The following is an 18,538-nucleotide window of genomic DNA, read 5'->3' as shown; positions in this document are numbered from 1 at the left end:
TCAGCAGGGAGCCTGCTTCCTCCTCTCTCTCTCTGCCTGCCTCTCTGCCTACTTGTGATCTCTCTCTGTCAAATAAATAAATAAATAAAATCTAAAAAAAAAAATAAATAAATAAATAAAAATAAAAAAATACTTCTAAATGGTGGCAGAATACAGTACACAAGCTCAACTTTATAATTTTATGATTTATAATTCAACTCACAGTTTGACTGGGGAATCATTGGGGGTAATCTCTACCAGGGCCAGTAGCAAGCCACACAATCTATTTTATTTCTTTTTTTTTTTTAATGAATATTTTTCTTTCTCTCTCTCTCTCTTTTTTAAAGATTTTATTTGCTTATTTTACAGAGAGAGAGATCACAAGTAAGGAGAGAGGCAGAAGGAGAGAGAGGGGAAGCAGGCTTCCTGCTGAGCATAGGGTCCAATGCAGGGCTGGATCCCAGGACCCTGAGACCATTATCTGAGCCGAAGGCAGAGGCTTAACACACTGAGAACCCCAGGTGCCCCCAAAAGAAAATATCTTTCTGCACAAAACTGGATTTCCTCCATGATCCTAGAATCTGACCTATGCTTCTCCAAGTAGGATAGCTACCAAAGCCAACTATCAATGGTGCCTAGATGTGTAGATTTTAGAGGGTCGTAGACACAGCCAATTATCCATTACATTAATGTATTGAATATTTACTAACTGACCTGAGACAAGATTAGGCACTAAAACAACATAGGTAAATTAAGAAAAATGAGCTTTGCTTCAAATAATCATATTCTATCAGTCTGATGTGAGAAACAAGATATTTTATAAATTCAAATGTAATACATCTTGTATCAGAATTGGAGAAATATGGGAGGAAAAATGAAGACCTCATGGTACAGACAGCTAACAGTGGTGAGCAAAAATACACATGGCTCCCACCTTCATGAAGCACAAACCAAATAAAAATGCCTGAATAGAAGGTAATTATGTGAATCTGCACCAGCTGAAGCTACACCTGTATCCAGGGGAATTCCCTAGATACCTCATTGACTACACTATGGGGCAAAAACTTTATTCATTTTAAAAACTATTATTCAACTTTCAAAGTGTTACTCTAGCGATTATCATGCATTCATCTGTCTAGAGTCTCTAGACATGGATTGCATTTTCCTTATTATTTTACAAAATCATAAGTAACATCACTAATACATAAATTAATAGTCCTTTAGTTTGATAACTCAGAATATAATTCACTGGTTTCTTAAAACCTATCATATCAAATGGTGTGATTTCTATATGGCAACGTCTAAGCTAAGAATCAGGAAAATAAAAAATATATAGGGGAGTGTATGCTGCTGTTAAATCACTCAACAAAGACCCTAGATTAAACAGGAACTCTGTCTCTTTACTATTCTCTATTATATTATTTTTTCCTAAAGAATTTAGAGTGATCTTTCTCACTATAAATGGGATGATATTAAGTTGCCCACACCTCAGTTCCAGAAATCTCTAAAGCACTTAAAATATTAAATCCATTAAAAAGATAAGGCAGTTACACCATGTTATGTTCAATGTTGCATTCCTCAATATAGCACCTAAAATAATCTTATCGCATATATGTGAAAATTATATGATTTTTAAAATACAAAAAACTGAACATAGCATAAACAAAACAATTTCTATAAGTAAACAAAAAATATAAAATTTTACAAGCATAAAACTAGTTTCAAAGTCATATCTGATTCAATTTCTCTAGTTTATTAATGTAGTTTTATAAACTAAGTAAGTGTCATCTTCAAAAAATTAATTCTCGAATCTCTGCCTGTGTTTACTTTACAATTATAGTTGATATCAATTCAGTAGGAAAAAGTATTAGTCATAAATACTGAAGTATAATAACACAAGTTTATGGAGCCATACACTGAACTTTAGAAATATAAAAGTAATTATAGTATTAGGATAAATTTTAAATGATGCAGTAGTCTGAAATCTCATGCATGGCTCAGTAGAATTCATATAAAGTCTATGTCACTAAGAGAAATATATGCTTCATCATACTATTTTAGAATTGTTTTTAAGTATTCTCTGAAACCATCTACTTGGCTAAGAAAAAAATAAAAGTCAAAGGCAGAAAGATATCCATAATGTATTCATGTCCTTCAGCACTCAGTAGATAAATCATTCTTATTCAAATGAAATCCTTGACTTATTATTATTTTTTCTGCTCCTATGTTCAGAAGATATGCTAAGGGTATATGAATCCTCAGAGAACACTCTGTCTCTCCATTTTTTTTTTTCCTTTGAGAATGAAGAATGAAACTAATGGGAAGAAGGCAACCTAAAATGAAACCTCAAAGGATAATTTGTTGAAAAATGATGCAGGACATGGACTATTTGGCAGAGAATTTTCACGTGTCTTGTTATTTCTATCCACAAAGTCCTGCGAGATTTTTCTCCTTATCATACAGAATGTTCAACACACTAACTATAAACTTAAGGAGAATTGAGACATTTTATAACACTCCCATTACTGCAGAAATGTTATTTTCCTCTAAATTGGCTTAACGGTGATTGCCCAGGGACCAGTTTGAGGTATCAGAAAAAATAATAACTACAGCTCGTATCACCTACAGTGTATGGATGGGACAGAATTATTCACTGGGAAAGTGGTGACAGATTAATGGAAGCCAGCTTGTAGAAGAAGGTGTCAAATGCACCTTAACAAAGTAATGTTAGTGTTATCATGTTTTTAGAAATAGTGTTAAAATTCTTAATAACAGGAGGGACATGATTGTGTGAGTGTGTGTGTATGTGTGCGCGCGCATAGAGCTAGAACAGATTATCTCTAGAAAAAATAATAATAAATACATTAATAATTAAAAGAATAAAATCAACCCTCACTTTTGCAATACACACTGCTTTTTTAAAAGAACTACTGCGACAATCAATAAAGTTCTATGTGTAGCGTGGGAGACTGAGTAGCATCATAGTATAAACAACGGGCCAGAGCAGCCCACCTTGACCTTTTAGTCTAGAAACGGAGATGGTGGAATGTCCTTCAGCACCTTGTCAATATCTGAGAAAGTCACTTTTGCAAGAGAAACCAGCTAAAGAGATTTTTTACCCCCTTTCTATTGGGAAGTAGCTGAAATTCCTGTCGAAGAAGAAACACCAGACTGAGGATATTCAAAGAAGTTGCAGGAATAAAGGAAGGATTTTAAGAATGTTACTACAATGTTTGACATGCATTCATTGTGTATTTGCACTAGAATCACAATTCACCTCTTTTGAAGATTCTACTTGGACAGTTTTGTACATCATCCCCGAGTTGCCAAAGTGACTCACCTGAGACAGCTGAGAAACTATGTTTCTGGAGAAGCAGATCCTTCATCGTCTGCTCAAGACATGCATCTCTTTACCCAGCTTCTAGAGTAAATCTTTTTTTCTACCTGAACCTTCATATCCGCAAATAATTCTCATGTAACAAGTTCTGACAAGGACACTATTAAGGATACAAACTGACGTTATATGTGGAATCAATGCTCCTTACAAAGCCCTTTCAAGAAAACTGGCTCAGTGTCCAGCATCCAGGGATTCAATCTCACTGGTAAAGCCATTGACTGGCCAGAGACTTTGGCAGAATTTTGAAACCTCAGGAACAGAGGAATTTAGCCACACTTACAGAAACTAAAATCTGATGTCTTGGGCTTATTTTTCTAGCGTCAGACCTAGAGGCGGTAATCATATAAACTTAAAAAAAAAAAAAATCCAACATAAGATTCTGTGTGAACACTGACAAACAGAAAACCTCAGTTTGCTGAATAATGTATGTCCCAAATAACTTATATAAATTAAAACTTAAATTAAAATTAAACAAAGAGGCCATTGGACTGAGGTGGCTTTAAGGTATAATAGTATACCTAAATAAACCAAAACCTAAGCCTGTGATGCTGCAATGTCAGGAAACAGAAGCCTGGGGCACCTGGGTGGCTCAGTAGGGTAAGCCTCTGCCTTCGGCTCAGGTCATGATCTCAGGGTCCGGGGATCAAGCCCCGCATCGGACTCTGCTCTGTGGCAAGCCTGCTTCCCCCTCTCTCTCTCTACCTGCAGCTTTGCCTACTTATGCTCTCTCTCTCATCAAATAAATAAATAAAATCTTAAAAAAAGAAAAGAAAGAAAGAAAGAAACAGAAACCTGAGAACAACCAAACACAAACAGCTAATGAGGCTCTCTCAAACAAGGCAGCACTTAGCTGAAGCCCACTAAGTAATTGCCTTGCTTTGCTTCAGCTTTTTTTCCAAAAAGGTCTTTTCCTCAGCTCCAGTGGGTGAAGGGCTCCTAGCCACTTCCTGTTGAGCCCTGCCTGATGTGACTAGATTTTTGCTCAGAGTCTTAAAGTTTGTAATATGCCTCTTATTTTTTAATAAGTGATCAATACTTTTGCTGTACTTATGGAAATAAATAGGCCAGATCTAATGAGGACAGCCCTCTGTGATCATGAATAATTTCTGCAGCTTATTTGTGATCACACAGGGTTAGACTGTGAGAGTAATTAACAGAACCTGGGAGTAAACTGAAGCGATTGCTGTTTTTCTCTTCGATGTTATACTGGGTTTTCACCCTTAATTGATTTTCTATGTACTGAGCTCTCTTACAGCTTATCTTATAGCTCTGTAGAAGTGGAGGTTAAAATGTATATATTTATCAATGATTTCTGTTCAGTGAGAAAGAAAACTGCAAAAGTCATCATTTATTGCTCTGTTGTTTAAAAGTTTTAAAACTAATCTGACATTCTTTTCCTAAAGAACCATTATTAGTCTATAAATAATACTTTACAAACTGGTTTTATCAATTCCTTGATTAGTTAATGAAATCTTTGATTCATAAAAAATACAGATTAACATACATTAAATAATACATATGGTAATAATTCATATGTAAAGGAAGCATGCACTTTCAAAAATAAAAATATAAAAAATATTAAGAAAAATAAAATTATACTGTTAACAGTACAGTTCCAAAATAAAAATAATAAATGGGGAGCATCTGGCTGGCTCAATCTGATGGGTGTGCAATTCCTGATGTTAGAGTTTGAGCTCCACATCGAGTGTAGGGATTACTTAGTAAAATCTTTGAAAAAATAAAATAAAATAAAAGGCTCAATAGATACACTAAAATATACTACACAGAGTATTCAAAGTTTTTTTAAACATCAATATAATGTTCTTATTATAAAGTAATATAGACAGATTATTTGAATAAAGATGGAATAATTTATTAAGTATTATACATGAATAAATGCAAAAGTATAGATATTTTAAATATGAAAATTGATATAAATGATTTATAAAATTAATAAATTAAGATATTTAAATTTCCATATAGTAAAAAAAAAAACTGAAGGAAAATATTAAATTAGATAAAAATATTCAAGGCACATATAGGAGAAAATTTTATTTTATGAGATTAACTTTAATTCAAATAGTTAAAGATAAATAAATAGCCTATATAAGAAAATAAGGTTGACTGAAGGATAAACATGAAGTCACAAAAAAATATTAAAAATATTTTTAAAATTCTGGGCGCCTGGGTGGCTCAGTGGGTTGGGCCGCTGCCTTTGGCTCAGGTCATGATCTCAGGGTCCTGGGATCGAGGCCCGCATCGGGCTCTCTGCTCAGCAGGGAGCCTGCTTCCCTCTCTCTCTCTCTGCCTGCCTCTCCATCTGCTTGTGATTTCTCTCTGTCAAATAAATAAATAAAATCTAGAAAAAAAAATATTTTTAAAATTCTAGGTTCTTATTTAGCTAAGTGAATATAAAGTAAAACAAATATTTTGCAGGGTTTTAAGAATTTAGTTTCTTTTCAAATTGTAGTCAGGCGGGTTGGTGAGATACGAATTTCATGTACTATTGCATCAACCACTTGTGCAAATGGAATGGAGCCTGCAGCTCCTATAGTACCAACGAGAAATCTGTATAAAACTTTTAGGAACATTTATTTTATTTGACTTATGTTAATTTGGAGGAATTAGCTAGAAACATGCATCAGATTTAGTATACAAATACTGTTGCATTCTTATAAAAAAAAAAAAGAACCAATGTGAAAAGCTATTGATTATATAAATTATGTTAACCTATTAAAAATCAACAAAATTCATGTTAATCCACTAAAATTCATAAGAATAATATTGCAAAATATTTTATTACAGAAGAATAGGAAAACATTGCATAAATTGGAGGGAAAATGATTGTCAATTAGTATTTAAAGTATATTTATATGTAAATATTTGTGTAAAAATGTTTATATGTATATTCTATGCAATTCCAGTTGTGAAACTTACTGGATAGAGTTTTCATAGATAGGTAGATAGATAGATAGATAGATAGATGGCGTTTCTCACTTAGGTATAGATACAAAGTCAAAAATTAAAAGATAGGAAACACTACTTTGAAAAATTATTTTGTACTTTCTTATAAAATTAAATCTATTTCTAGGCAATTATCTAACCTACATGAAAATACATATCCACAAAAAACTTGTACATCAATGCTCATAACAACTTCATTTATAGCAGCAAAATTCTGAAAGTAACTCTAAAACCTATCAGCAGATGAATGTGTAAGTGCAGCATATCCATTAAATGGGATATTCTTCAGTAACAAAAACGACTGGATATTAACACATGCCACAATATGGATGAATCTCAAAATAATTATGCTTAGCAAGAGAAGGCAGACACAAAAAGTATATTCTGAATAATTTTCTTTATATGGACATCTAGAAGATGTAAATCAGTCAATAATAATGTAAAGCAAATTAATGATTGTCTGCAGTCAAAGATTCAGTTTAATTGATGATAAGAAACTATGGGAGAATTTTTATAAGTGGTTGGTAGAAATACTCCATATTTCAACTGTGCTATTTAAATTTGTCAGAATTCATTGAAATGCATATGCTAAAAAGTGCTCACAGTTTATTATATGTAACTTATCAATAAATATTATCAACCTAGGAAGATTATCAAATAAGGAAGGCTAATTAAAATACTTTCCAAGTAAATAACAAATATATTTAAGAATATATTTTAATTTGCCTTGGATACTTTTTACATGTTTGCCATTATAGAAATATTTACTAACCTGGATTATTTCCAATTTGGTAAGACTGAATGAACACCACCTCCTTCATTTTTCACTTATTTCAACTATAGATTTCCTTTCCACCCATTAGAATCTAATGCACAAATTAGCAGGGGAATTTAGTCACTAGTAACTTCTCAGAGATCAGTAATGCTTTTAACAGATCAAATGTTTCTAACAGGTCGAAAATTGCTGAGATGATTGGTTGAGAAATTTTAAGAGAACGGATTTAGAGAAGAGCAAATCTGTCTGTGTTCAGTGATGCCATATGGGAAATACAAATCAAAATGACAATGAGAGAGCATCTCACACCTGTCAGAATGGCTAAAACTAACAACACAGGAAACAACTGATGTTGGCAAGGATGTGGAGAAAGGGGAATCCTCTTATATTGTTGGTGTGAATATAAACTGGTGCCACCACTATGGAAAATAGTATGGAGGTTCCTCAAAAAGCTAAAAATAAACCTACCAAACAACAACAACAACAAAAAAAACTCCCTATCACCCAGCAATTACACTACTAGACATTTACCCAAAGGATATAAAAACACCAGTTTGAAGGGGCATATGCACCCTGATGTTTATGACAGAGTTATCAACAACAGCCAAATTATGGAAAGAGCTCAAATGTCCATCAACTGATCAATGCAAAAAGGAGATGGGATGAATACAATGGAATATTACTTAGCCATAAAAAAAGAATGAAATCTTGCTGTTTGCAACAACGTGGATGGAGTTACAACATATTATCCTAAGTGAAATAAGTCAATCAGAGAACAACAAATACCATACGATTTCTCTCATATGTGGAATTTAAGAAACAAAACAGATGAACAAAAGGGATGGGGGCAAATAAAGAGAGAGAGAGGGAAGCAAACCATAAGAGTCTCCAAAGACAGAGAACAAACTGAGGGTTGGTTGAATGGGAAGTGGGTGAGGGATGGGCTAAATGGGTGATGGGTATTAAGGAGGGCACTTGTTGTGATGAGCACTGGGTGTTATACGTAAGTGATGAATCACTAAATTCTATGCCTGAAACCAATTTTTACCATATATGTTAACTAACTAGAATTTAAACAAAAAATTGAAATTAAAAAAAAAAAAAACTGAAAGAAATATTCTTCCAAATTTAAAATAAAAGTATAATGGCATTTTAACACATGATATAACCTACGTGTTCACATGAATCATTCTTATATTGCCTCTTTGGAATCATCCTGACTTGATGTTGTAGAAATTACACAACTACTAATGCTGAAAGTATATTTTCTCTGAGGTTCAAGTCACAGACAATTACTCAATGACAACAAGGAATAAAATAAATACAAAATAACAATCAAGCATTTTTGCATGTCACCTGCTCTAAGATAATAAAGAATTATTCACAATACAAACTAACTTTTAATCTAACTTTAATATCCCAACTTGAACACAATGTATTTTCAGTTGTATGTGATTGCAAGTGTCTTGTTAAGATTCTCTTGTGTGTCCTTGATTTTTTTTTCTCTCCATATCTGTTGAGTTACAACACTGAATTCAATGTTAAATATCCATCTTACTCTTCTTGCAATGACAGAAAAAACTGTGATAGTGAAAAACATTTCAATTAATTTCATGCTTGAAGAAGAGTAATGGGAAGCATTCATATTATACCAAGAAATATTTATTATGCAGCTATTCAATTATGTTAAAAGCACAGCAAATATAACACAAAATCAATATTTCCAGTAAAATAATAAAAGTGAAGAAATTCAACTAAAAGACAAGTATCAAAATGTTTGAAAGTATTATTATTATTCAGACCACTGTGTTTCAGAATGATGTGAACATCAGAGAAAAATATTGGTATTTTGAAATTTTGCATAGTTTTTGGTTTCAAAAAATTATAATTTTATTCTTCAATTTACTTAAATTTAAAAATGGAATTAAGCTAAAGTTTAAAATCCAAAAGAAATCTAAGGATAGCATTTTGTCATGGACATTATTGTTGAAAGCTAGCAGCCATTTTACTCTATCCTCTTCACACGGTGTTAATGTGTCTGTCAGTATTTAGTGTACAAACATGATTGAAATTTGGCAAATTGTAAGTATAATCAAAAAGTGGCTAGAAGTCCTGATGATAATTGTTTCCAATTTTCAAGTCATATATGTAGAAATATATATATATATATATATATATATACATACACCCCTTTTTCTTTAAAATTGGAAGCATTTAGCCTCAGTTTTTATTGGCAGACATCCTACAACCAGGAGATTAAAGAACTTCAGGACTGATCCAACATTGTAGAAAACATATTGAGACTCAGAAACACCTGTGCACCTGTGCACCTTGATTATATCATTACGTTGCTGAATCAAGCTGAATACCTCTCCTCTTCTGGACTTTATGATGAGTGAGAATATACTTCCCCACTGTTTGGGCCACTGTGAGTTCACGATTTTGTTACAGAGAAAAGTTTTCTGACGATAAAGAATTAAGACCAAGAAGAAATGGCACTGTAACCATCACACAATGAATTTGTCAAAACAAAATTACACTGTATAAAGTTAAACAGGCAAGGGAGACATTCAAGGCTTTTACAGTAAGAGATTGATGCCAGAATTCAGTCTGAACTCAACTTTGCTGAAATAGAGTTGGAGAGTTTTAAGAGCTGAGGTGGGGACATCATAGACCATCTGTGTTTCCTAATCAGCTTTACCCAAAGAAAAGGGGAAAAAAAAATAAATGGACCTTCATGACAGGAAGTAGTTTTACAACATGGAGCAAGGCTCTCACTAACATTAAGCTCTTATCCTACCACAGAAAATGGGAGACAGGTGCACAATCTTCCTTGATGATTACATTACAAAGGGTTGGCTCCAATTCCCTAAGAAAGACATCCTTGGGTTGGAAAACTGACCAGAAGCTTTTAAAAAGATGTGTATCTCAAAGGGGCATAGGAAACATTTATAAGTTTTCTAAAGTAAATGCTCTAAGAAAGATCGTAGATCTAGTCCCAGGAGAAGCCTGACTTAAATTTAATCATAGATTAAATTTAAATATATAGGGTGCCTGGGTGGCTCAGTGGGTTGAGCCACTGCCTTCGGCTCGGGTCATGATCTCAGGGTCCTGGGATCTAGTCCCGCGTCGGGCTCTCTGCTCAGCGGGGAGCCTGCTTCCTCCTCTCTCTCTGTCTGCCTCTCTGCCTGCTTGTGATCTCTCTCTGTCAAATAAATAAATGGAATCTTTAAAAAAAAATTTTAATATATATAAAAATATAATAAAATACAAAATAATAAAATAATAAATAATCAAGTGCATAGAATGAATGATTGTGTCCTTTAAGAATCATATCTTGAATCCTAATTCCCCATTGTAATAGTGTTAGGAAGTGTGCCTTGGGAGGGTGTGGAGCCCTTATGAATGAGATTAGTGCCTTTATAAAAGAGACCACAGAAAACTACTTTGCCTCTTTCTGCCATGTTAGGTTACAGCCAAAAGAGGACTGTCTAGGAGCCAGGAAGCAAGATCTCACTAGACATCAACTGTGCCAGCACCCTGATCTTAGACTTCCCAGACTTCAATTTATTGTAAGAAATAAATCTCTGTTGTTTAAAAGCTTCACAGTCTATGGTACTTCAGTAGTAGCAGCCTGAAGGAACTAAGACAAAGAGGAACTTTAAAGTCATCTTGGTCAGACTGAATGGAGAAGATAGAGCAGATGGTAGTGAGGACCTCACCATCCTAAGCTAAAATGTCAATATTGTTATGTTGTTGAGAAACTACTGACTAAACTATGACCTGGTATTTGTTTCCTATTTACTACTGGCAATAACAGTTGGAGACTTGGCATTAGCTAAATCATTAAATACATATATTATAATGCATTAGGTATTTCTTGGAGCATTCCATATGTCACTTCATGTAAGGGACATGTAAGGGACACTTGAAGACAGAATATAGAGGAAGCATGGTTTTTCTTAGAAAGCCTGTTTCCCAGGCTACAATAGAAAATATAAATTTGATAATCTGGCATTCTATATAATGTAAATCAAAAGAAATTTTCTAACCCAATAATGGGGGTACCAGCATATGAGGGAAGTGAGAAAAGAAGAAAATGTTACTGATGGAAAAATCAAGTCTGATCATTTTGGCTTCTCCCCTGGTTTCCTTCTTTACACATGCAAGCATGCACATACATATATGCAGACACAAGCCAAATACTCTTGTTATGTCAGTGCTCCAAGAAGATGTTCTCAGACAGTTGCCTCCCCTGTCAAGGGCATAATTTCAAACACCTCAATTTGGAAAACTTTAACTCAAAATCAGCATGAAAACATGGATAAAGCTGAAAAAACGGGAATTCTACGGATCAAAAACACCTTCTAGAATACTTCTCTGAGTAGCTTTCATCCCATGAAACTGATCTAAAGGATTGTTTCTGTAAATGTGGTTCACAAACTGGTGCAGATTTCTGATTTGTCTGTTATAGGTTTGCTTATAGGTTGAGAGTAAGTGTTTAGAAACTGTCATCACATTTTGATATTGCTTCAACATCCAATACATTTTTTAAATTTTTCCTAGTAATTCACTTTATACTAATTTTTTAAACTACCATCCTATGAGAGATTTTTTTTTTGAAAGTGCCCCTTTCACAGATATATCTAGAAACATGATCAAAAACAAGTATTTCACAAATATTTAATAAATTCCTCAAATATTTAAGGAAACCAATTGTCAAAAGAAATCCCAAATCAATAATGTTTAAACTTCCGAAACAATTCTTGGGACTCCAAGCTCATATCAACAGAAAGTGTCCTACTAATGCATAAGACCCAGGATAAGAGACCTGGAGAAATCCAATCCTAAATAAGGCCCTGAGAGGAAAACATTCAAGCAGAGTCACAGAGAAACCAGATCCTGGAGATACCTGATTGGCTGACAGCTTATTCTCTAAGGGGCAGACAGGTTAAAACACATAGACTTTAAATGAGGAGATAACTGTGTGAAAGGAAATAGAGATGAAGTTGAGAGGAGTTGAGAGGGTTGTTGGATCATGATTCAATTCTGACCATGAGTGAGGAGAGAGGAAGAGCAAGTTGGGTGGAAGCATTATCAAAGTCTCCAGGGAACCCTTGAGTTTTGAGGGGACTGTCAAAGGATTCCTGGTTTCCCAGGAATGTTGCCCTCATTCCCAGGAATGAGGCAGGAATGTACCTGCCTCAAAAACCCTTCTGCTCTCTGTCACTGCCTAGGAGCTGCCTAAGGAAGCTTGGTAGTGGATTTCGGAATACCACAGCTGGGGCCTTTGTTCAATTATTAAATGAAGCAATTCTCAGAACCCCCATAGTTCCCCTTTGCGTGCACAGACCTACTTCATACCAAGTCCAAGTAGCGGCTTTTGCACAGCTCCCGCAGGGTGTTCTGTCTGAAGGAAAACTCCTAAGCAGAAGATTAGTGGGACGATCTATAGCTCCCACCACTGCATTCAATCTCAGGGCCACAACGGGTGCTCATCTTCAATTTTCTCCAGGCTCAGCCATCATCAAAACAGGTCTTGGTAGCTTATTTGGTAACATGATACAAGCCTTCATTCCAGAAGCTTAGTCATACCCTTCTCAGTCCAGGGTGACTGTACATGTCCATTCACAGTTACAGCAGGGCAAGGAGTAGTCATGAGATGTGCAAGGTGTCCTCAGACCTCTGTTATGTAGAAGAAGCCCTACCTCAGCTGTTGGTCAGTGTCAAATAGCAGAGCCATTATGATGATTCCTCTTCTGACCTGCTGGTTTCCCAGATGCAAGGAATCCAAAGGACCCTGGCAGCACCCATAATTTGTAATGGTTGAATCATGCCAAGTAATGAAGATATCCCTGGTGTTAGGGCTATCCTGTCCAGAAGGATGTAGAAATGATGACGGCAGAAGATAGGACAAGAGTTCATGTGCATATCTTGGATCCCTGCTTGTGGTTTAAAATCAAGGGAAGGAAGTGGTAGAAATATTGAGAGAGGTTTCAGAGAATCTGTGAAAAAGAGAGCTGTGTCCCACTTTACTGGAGTGATGAATAGCCTTCAAGCCTTCTCAGAGAAGCTTAGAATGACATTCTATTCTGAAACTTACAGTGGAAGTAAAGCTGGAAAAGTTAATTAGGTAACCAGTTGGGCCATAAATCTTTCAGTTTTGTTTAAAGAATGTGGCCAAATGTAGGACTGGAGAAAAGCTAGGCTGCCCCAAGGATCTGGGCTGACTCTGTTCTCTACTGTGTTTCGAGGAGAACCTCCGTAGGCAGGGTTGGCAGAGGTGCAGTCTGCCTTGGACTGGCTGCTGGAGTAACTGACTGGCTGACCAATGGACTGATTTAAATTGATAGAAATTTGGCTGTGCAAACACACCATCTTGGGGAAAATAAATGTGAAGTAAAAACAACTGGGAGGGGAGAAATTACTCTGACACACTGGTGATAATACATATTTTATTTATTACAAACTATTAAAAAGTGAGAAAACTTTACTTGGCAAATCAAGAATTTTACAACATCAAGAAAATCAGCCATAAGGAGGTTAATAATAGACAATTATGACAGCCATAAAATTAGCTATAATTAGGTAAACCAGTTTTTAAAAAATACACATTTCGCACATCTTTGCTGTGACTAATTACTGTCTTTCTATAAGTACAAGAACTATTAGAAACATGTAATGAACATGAAATTCTCTACCTGCTTTTATCAGACCTGAAAGAGAGAGAGAGAGACTAAGAGGGCTGAGGGGGAAAAATAGATACCTTAAATTTTTAAAACTATTCTGTTACTTAAATGATTCATTCTAAGGGTTTATGTGTTTCCTAAGTTAGGGCACATATGTATATGATAATTCTATCACATTTGAATTATGAAATTAAAGAGATTATGCAAGGGATAGTTAAGAGGCAAGGAAAGTGAATGATCACCGGAGATATCAAAGAATATGGTCATCAAGTCGATTGTACAGATAATGGCATTAGCAATTTTGAAGTTAAAAAAAATGTTTAGTTATAGACTATATTCAAAATAAAAACCTCCCAAATCTCCAAACAATACTATTTCTCATTTTAAACCCAGAAGCAGTTGAGGGCAGAGAAATGCAAAGTTATATCAGGAAAAGCAAAAAACATGGACATTTTCAAATCCTCTTCTGTAGAAAGACTGTATTTGTTTCCTAGAGCTGTAGTTAACAAATCACCACAAACTGGGTGACTTAAAACAAGAGAAAATGTATTCCTCATAGTCCAGAGGCTAGAAGTCTGGAGTCAAGTTATTGTCAGGGCAATGTCCCACTGGAAGACTTGAAGAAAGAATCTTTCCTGGATTCTTCCTAGCTTCTAGTCGTTGCTGGCAATCCTTAATTTTCCTTAAATTGTCTTTCTCCAACTTCACACAGCCATCGTGTGTGTGTGTGTGTGTGTGTTTGTGTGTGTGTGTGTGTGTGTGTGTGTGTGTATCTAAAATTCCCTCTTAAGAGAGCACCAGTCAATATTGGCTTTAGGCTTCATTCTAATCCTGTATGACTGCATCTTAACATGGTAACATCTGTAAAGACCCTATTTTCAAATAAGGTCACATTCACAGGTTTCAGACAGACATGAATTTTCAGGTGACATTATTCCAACCAATCAGTTAAAACATTTGGAAATAATCAAGAGTTACAACATAAATCTAAGATGGTCCAAATAGCCTTAATAGTGCCAAGAAAATATAAAAGCTGGTGTAAGAGCTGGATCCTTGGTGAACAGGAAGAAGATTCAAGCATATTTAGAAAAGAAAAAAAATGTTACAGCAAATTTTCCTTTTATTTTAGTCATTTTTAATATTCTCTAGTTAACTTTACATAAGAATATATTGAGTTCATAGAAACATGTTTTTTAAGTATATGAGAAAATATGGTATAGATATTCACCATGAAATTATTTTGATAAAGCATGCTCATTTAGTACTCTAGCTAGGAGGCAAAACAACAAACGTGATGAAAATCTCTTTGTTTCTTAGGTGATAAAGAAAAACTGCAAACAGAAAGATGACTTTTCATCGACCAAAAATGGACTGATTATTTTTCTCTCCTCCTCTTCCTCAGGTCAATGGATTATCTTTATGAGCTTCCTTCATTCCGGGGTGCCTGGGTGGTTCAGTGGGTTAAAGCCTCTGCCTTCGGCTCAGGTCATGGTCCCAGGGTCCTCGATCGAGCCCCGCATTGGGCTCTCTGCTCAGCAGGGAGCCTGCTTCCTCCTCTCTCTCTCTGTCTGCCTCTCTGCCTGCTTGAGATCTCTGTCTGTCAAATAAATAAATAAATAAATAAATAAATAAATAATCTAAAAAAAAAAAAAAGAACTTCTCTCCTACCTTTGGTCATCTCTCAAGGTGAACAGAAGGCAATAGCCTTCTGTTTTTATAGAAAAAGGTCCCTGAAATGATCCCTTTTAATTCTACAATTTCAGTCTGTATCTGCATACTAGACCCTTCTTAGAGGTTTCAAAGCAACTAAAATTATATCCCAAACCAAATATTCCCTTCTCTGGGAACCGAATATTTCCAAATTCTGCTGTCTTTCTAGTTCACAGTTTTCGAATTGACTCCCAAAATCGGAGATGACTGACCATCTCTCCCACACTCCCAGTTAAATTTCAAATGCTGATGTTCCTACCTTCTAGATTTATTCTGGTTCAAATATATTCTTACTTCTCTAGATTGCCTATCATCGGTTTGCTTGGTACTAATTATTTCCTCAGCTCCAAACTTCCATTAGGGATTAAGCTATGGGTTATACTGTTCACAATGTCAAAGGTAAGGTTCCCTGGGACACAGACTGTAAAATTCAGAGCTTTGTGAGCAGGAGCCTTCCTGGGCCCAAAACCCATGAGGGAGCAAGACAAACATGATTGGGAAAAAGGCAGGGGGGAATCCTGATGGGTACCCACAGACTCAGGGTACCCTCCAGGCTATTATGTCTGAGCAGGTACTCACATGCTCTTCTATTATTATCATGTCTGTGTTTTCTCATTATTGTTAAATTGTTATAGGTAATAAGATCACTGAATCTCATGTGCCCACTGTTATCACCTCCTTTGTAAAAAGTATAGCCCTAATACAAGTATCCTGTTTGGGTGAGTCAAATACTCTTTAACCTCACTTATGGTTGCTATATGAGACTCTGAAGGAAAGGTGAAGTTAAAACTCATCAAGAGTAATCACCATTCTTCCGTGAAACAACTTACTACCAGTTGGATGGTTTATTTTCTCAAGATATGGGGCAGTACACTAGCCCTTTATCTGATATGCCATTTGCAAATCATTCTCCCATTCCATAGGTTGCCTTTTAGTTTTGTTGACTGTTTCCTTTGTTGTGCAGAAGCTTTTTATCTTGATGAAGCCCCAGTAGTTCGTTTTTGCCTTTTTTTCCCTTGCCTTTGGAGACATGTCTGGCAAGAAGATGCTGCAGCCAAGGCCAAAGAAGTTGCTGCCTGTGTTCTGCTCTAGGATTTTTATAGATTCCTGTCTCATGTTTAGGTCTTTCATCCATTTTGAGTTTATCTTTGTGTAAGTTGTAAGAAAATGGTCCAGTTTCATTCTTCTACATGTGGCTCTCCAGTTTCCCCAGAGCCATTTGGTGAAGAAATTCTTCTTTTCCCATTGGGTCTTCTTTCCTGCTTTGTTGAAATGTGACTGATCATAGAGTTGAGGGTCCATTTCTGGGCTTTCTATTATGTTCCATTGATCTGTGTTTCTGGTTTTGTACGAGTACCATACTCTCTTGATGATTACAGCTTTGTAATATAGTTTAAAGTCTGTCATATGATGCCATCAGCTTTGGTGTTCTTTTTAACACTCCTATGGCTATTTAGGGTCTTTTCCTGTTCCATACAAATATTAGGATTATTTGTTGCAGCTCTGTCAAAAATGTTGATGGTATTTTGATAGGGATTGCTTTGAAAGTATTGATTGCTCTGGGTAGCATAGACATTTTAACAATATTTATTCTTCCAATCCATGAGCATGGGATTTTTTTTCCATGTCTTTATATCTTCTTCCATTTCTTTCATAAGTGTTCTGTAGTTTTTAGCTTAACACTTTAGCTTAAGTGTTCTAAGTTTTTAGCTTTGGTTAAGCTAAAAACTTAACCAGCTTTGGTTAAGTTTATTCCTTAGTATCTTACAATTTGGGGTATAATTTTAAATGGAATTTATTCCTTAATTTCTCTTTCTTCTGTCTCTTTGTTAATGTATAGAAATGCAATAGATTTCTGTGCATTGATTTTATATCCCTCCATGTTCCTGAATTCCTGAATGAGTTCTAGCAATTTTGGAGTGGAATCGTTTGAGTTTTTCACATAAAGTATCATATTGAGACACCTGGATGGCTCACTTGGTTAAACATCTGCCTTTGGCTTCAGTCATGATCCAAGGGTCCTGGAATCAAGCCCTGCATCGGGCACCCTGCTTAGCAGGGAGGCTGCTTCTCCCTCTCCCTCTGCCTGTCACTCCCCCACTTGTGCTCTCTCTCTGTCAAATAAATAAATACAATCTTTAAAAAAATAAAAGTAAATAAATAAAGTGTCATGTCATCTGCAAAGATTGAAAGTTTGACCCCTTTGCCAATTTGAATGCCTTTTATTTCTTTTTATTTTCTGATTGCTGAGGCTTGACTTCTAGTACTATGCTGAACATTACTGATGAGAACAGGCATCCCTGTTGTGTTCCTAACCTTAAGGGAAAAGATGTCGGTTTTTCCCCATTAAGAATGATATTAGCTGTGGGCTTTTATGATATTGAGGTATGTTCCCTCTATCCCTATGATGTGGAAAGTTTTAATCAAGAAAGGATGTTGTATTTTGGCAAATGCTTTTTCTGCATCAATTGAAAGGATCATATGGTTCTTATCCCTTCTTTTATTAGTGTTATGTATCACATTGATTCGAAAATGTTGAATCACCCTTGCAGTCCAGTATGGTGTCAATTTTTTTGTAACTGTTGAGGCTTGATTTGTGACCTAATATGTGCTCTATTGTGGAGAATATCCCATGTGCACTTGAAAGGAATGTGTATTTTGCTGTTTAGGATGAAATGTTCAGAACATATCTGCTAAATTCCTCTGGTCCAGTGTGCCATTCAAACCCATTGTTTCCATGCTATTTTCTGCTTAGATGATCTGTCCGTTGATATAAGTAGGGTGTTAAAGTCCCCTACTGTTATTGTATTGTTATCAGTGAGTTTCTTTAAGTTTCATATTGTTTTATGTATTTGGGTGCTCCTAATTTGGGTGCATAAATATTTACAACTGTTAGCTATTCTTGTTGGTTTATATGGTACACTTCTTCATCTCTTTTAACACTAGTCTTTGGTTTAAAATATTGTTTGTCCAATATAAGTATTGTTACTCCAGCTTTCTTTTGACATCTATTTGCATGGTAAA

This window comes from Mustela nigripes, chromosome 15 (assembly GCF_022355385.1).
Source record: "Mustela nigripes isolate SB6536 chromosome 15, MUSNIG.SB6536, whole genome shotgun sequence".
NCBI lineage: Eukaryota > Metazoa > Chordata > Mammalia > Carnivora > Mustelidae > Mustela > Mustela nigripes.
The sequence above is the reverse complement of the archived record's forward strand: the minus strand, read 5'-3'. Positions refer to the sequence as shown.